This window comes from Dioscorea cayenensis, chromosome 7 (assembly GCF_009730915.1).
Source record: "Dioscorea cayenensis subsp. rotundata cultivar TDr96_F1 chromosome 7, TDr96_F1_v2_PseudoChromosome.rev07_lg8_w22 25.fasta, whole genome shotgun sequence".
Classification (NCBI taxonomy): Eukaryota; Viridiplantae; Streptophyta; class Magnoliopsida; order Dioscoreales; family Dioscoreaceae; genus Dioscorea; species Dioscorea cayenensis.
The window spans coordinates 30,578,720-30,583,038 of NC_052477.1; the positions used below are offsets into that span (position 1 = coordinate 30,578,720).

General features: G+C 38.3%; 1 pseudogene; it reads left to right on the plus strand.

The window, feature by feature from the left end:
- Positions 1-2,699: 2,699 nt before the first annotated feature.
- On the plus strand, positions 2,700-3,404 carry LOC120264260 (annotated as a pseudogene).
- Positions 3,405-4,319: the final 915 nt, after the last annotated feature.

Consider the following 4,319-nt stretch of genomic DNA (forward strand, 5'->3'; position numbering starts at 1 on the left):
ACCAATTTTCATGTGTTGAGAGACCTGAACAAAACGCTGTGGTTGAGCGAAAACATCAACATTTATTGAATGTTGCAAGAGCGCTTTTTTTCCAATCTCAGATTCCTTTGAAATTTTGGTCTGAGTGTGTTCTTACTGCTGCCTTTCTTATCAACAGAACACCTACACCTCTTTTACAACATAGCACACCTTTTGAGATTCTTTTCAAAAGGCCTGTTGATTATTCTACTTTTCGTGTCTTTGGGTGTTTGGCTTTTGCATCTACATTATCTGCTCACCAGACAAAGTTTGAACCTAGGGCTCGAACATGCATTTTCCTTGGCTACCCACCCTGTATCAAGGGTTATAAACTTTATGACATTAAAACTAAACAAGTCTTTGTTTCCCGAGATGTTATTTTTTATGAAGAAGCTTTTCCTTTCCATAGTGTCTGCAATTCAGAAACATTCATTGATCCTTTTCCTGACCTTGTTCTTCCATGCCCTGTCTCCAGCACTCATTCTTCAGATTCTAATGACAATATTTTGGAGCATGATGATTCAGTAATACATCCACCCACTTTTACTGAGGTTCATGATTCACTTTCCACTACTGATCAACCTACTCTTCGTCGTTCGTCTCGACATCATCAACCTCCATCTTACCTTAGAGATTTTCACTGTGATATCTCATCATCTTCTTCACAAGGTTCTACTTCAGTTACATATCCCATGCAAAATGTGTTGACTTATGATCATCTCTCTACTCCTTACAAGAAGTTTATTCTGTCTGTCTCTTCTCAATATGAACCTTAATATTATCATCAACCAGTTAATTACCCTGAATGGAGGGTAGCAATGCAAGAGGAACTCAATGCTATGGAATCCAACAACATTTGGACTATCACACCTCTTCCTAAAGGAAAGCACTCAATCGGGTGTAAGTGGATTTATAAATTAAAGTTTAATTCAGATGGAAGCATTGCAAGACATAAAGCTAGGCTAGTTGCTAAGGGTATACACAACAAGAGGGCTTGGATTTCTTTGATATATTTTCCCCTGTCGCCAAACTTGTTACTATCAAAGTTTTACTTTCTCTTGCTGCTCTTCATCAATGGCATTTGCTTCAAATGGATGTTAACAATGCTTTTCTAAATGGTGATCTTTTTGAAAAAGTATATATGGGTCTTCCTTTTGGCTACACAGTTCCTTCGACTATTCAAGGTCAGACGGAAAAACTTGTTTGCAAATTACACAAATTCATATATGGTTTTCGCCAAGCTTCACGCCAGTGGTACGCAAAATTTTCTGACTCCTTGATTCAATTTGGTTTCACTCAATCAATGGCAGATTATTCATTGTTTACAAAAGGGGCCGGTGACTCCTACGTTGCTCTACTAGTTTACGTAGATGGCATCATCATTACTGGACCTAATATGGAAGCTATTCGCAACCTTCAGAAATTTCTTCATTCGCGGTTCAAATTAAAGGATCTCGGTGATCTTCGTTATTTTCTTGGGCTGGAAATTGCTAGGTCTTCTGAAGGACTTTTTTTTTGTCTCAATGTCATTATACTTTACAACTCCTTGATGATGTTGGTTACCTTGCTTCCAAACCAACATTCACTCCGATTGATCCACGTCTCAAGCTTAGTGCATCGATGGTACATTGCTAGATGATCCTACTCTATATCGAAGACTTATTGGCGATTACTCTATCTTACTCTTTCTAGGCGGACATCACTTTTTGATGTCCATTGCCTCGATCGATTTCTTTTCTCAACCCTCGAACAGCTCATTTGCAAGCTGCCCATCATTTACTACGGTATTTGAAGGGAAAGCATGGTCAAGGTTTATTTTTTCCCTCTAAGGCATCTTCTTCTATTCTTCTACAAATTCAAGCCTTCTCTGATTCAGATTGGGGCACTTGTCCTGATACTAGAAGATCCATTACTGGGTTTTAATTTGCATTTTTCTTGGAGGTTCTTTGGTCTCATGGAAATCTAAAAAGCAAACCACTGTATCTCAATCATCTGCTGAGGCAGAGTATAGAGACTTTAGCGATTCTCTGCTAGTGAACTCACATGGCTTCAACAATTGCTTCGAGAATTTCCTATGGATGTTCATTCCAGTCCCAGCTGTGATATATTGCGATAATCAAGCGGCCATGCACATCGCTTCCAATCCTACATTTCATGAATGCATTAAACATATTGAGCTCGATTGTCACTTTGTTCGTGACAAGATCAAAGAAAAATCCCTCAAGCTTCTTCCTATTGCTTCTCATCAACAACTAGCGGATGCTTTTACCAAGGCTTTGTCATCCCCTATTCTTTCCAGACTCTTATCCAAGATGACTGTAAAAGATCTTTACAATCCATCTTGAGGGGGAGTATTAGAATAGAAATTCTAGCTGTAAAGCATTCCTTGTATTAGTTGTATAGTGTTTGTTAGCCTTTGTTTTATTTGATAACCAATAGTTAGTCTCTGTTTGGCTAAGCTGTATAAAAATTGTTTCTGTTGTATTTTGTCTATATATTGGACAGACATAGCTGAATGAAGAGAACGGGCTTCTTTCATAAATTGTTTCTTAATTCCTAGTTCTGAATATTCATTGCTTTCATTGCAATAAAGAATAAGGGCTTCCGAGACGGCGATGATCATGAGGGATAGAACCTCTTCCACCGCTCCGCTCTGATCTGATCTATTGGTTTTTGTTAATATCTCATCATGTGCTGCTCTATATACCCCCGCAGAAGGAAGAATGGAGGAGAAGCCTATAAATTTCAAGAATCTCGTCTCAAGAGAGTATCAAGGCCACAAGAAGAAGGTACAAAGCTCGCTTCCGGTTCCATTGATCCCCATGGCCATGGAAAAGTTAAAGATATCGAATTGAAAGTGTGCTGGAATCAACTGCAGCTGGGGACAAGACTGTTCGTCTTGGAAGGTGGTCTCAACAAGCTGAGCTTAGTGGAGTTAACATCAATATCACATACAACCCAGATGGGACACACTTGGCTGTTGGAAACAAGGAGGATGAACTAACTATACTGGATTGGGTTGCTACTGTATTGCTATGGATCCCACTAGAAGATATTTTGCTGTCGGCAGTGTTGATTCTCTGGTCAGCCTTTGGGATATAAAGGAGATGCTGTGTGTCCGGACATTCACAAAATTCGAATGGCCTATTAGAACAGTGAGCTTTAATTACACTAGAGAGTATCTTGCGTCAGCGAGTGAAGACACCTTAGTTGAAATTACCAATGTGCAGACCGGTCGAACAGCTCATCAGATTGCATGCAAATCTCCTATGAATAGCGTGGGCTGCAACCCGAAATATAACTTGCTCCCTTACGCAGGTGATGATAAGAACAAGTATCAGAATGACGAAGGAGTATTTTGAATATTCGGTTTTGAGAGCAGCTAATATGATACCAGGCATCACAAAACTCTGCAAAGGAAAGCTGCTATCTTTTGTCAAATGAACAGATTCATCAAAATGCTTGAATATGAATGTTTTTTTTCTGAGAGGATGATCGAGTTGTAATGCATCTTTAACATCGCAATAAAATTTTGTTACAAATGGACGAAAAAAAAAAAAATTCAAACTCCCTAAAGGTCTTGAAGAATTTGTCCCTGCTGATCACTTCAGTTGTGTGCCTGACAAATGATGACAAAGATAATAATCACACTAGCAACAATTTCAGTAATCAGGAGAGCAATCAAAATTGAACTCCCAGAAAGCTCGTTTGCATAAATGACACCATCAGTATAATCTACTATATATGTTGCCTTTTATGCATGCATAAGTGCATGAGATGAAGTTGACGTATGTATACACGTATGATAAATAAAAAATAAATGAGAAGCATGCATTCTTATTATTGATGCTGTTTGTTAGCATGGATCCATGCATGGTGACGTTTTAAGTGGTAGACAAGAAGTAGAGCATGTTTTCTTGTTTTGATAAAAGCTCCAGGATCTCAAATAATATATTAGAAAAGTTTTTTTAGAAAAGAAGTAGAGCATGTTTTCTTGTTTTCTCATGCCAAGGAATTTTGGAAGACGATACGAGGGTTTAATATTTACAAAAGTTTTTTTTAATTATTATTTGATTTAGACGATGGTTCTCATGTCAGGTCTTTTTGTCTTTTTGATTAGACAGGCTGAGATCGTTGAAGGAGTAGATGGTGAGGTCTTGAGTGAAAGTTTGGTAAATGAAGTTTGGAGTGGAGAAACAGGATGGGTAACAAAGGGAAAGGGAAGAGGAAGAGGATTTGATTAGATAAGGATGGATGTATTCAGGTTGGTTGCCGTTTTTCAAGACTAAGTTTTGGAAGAA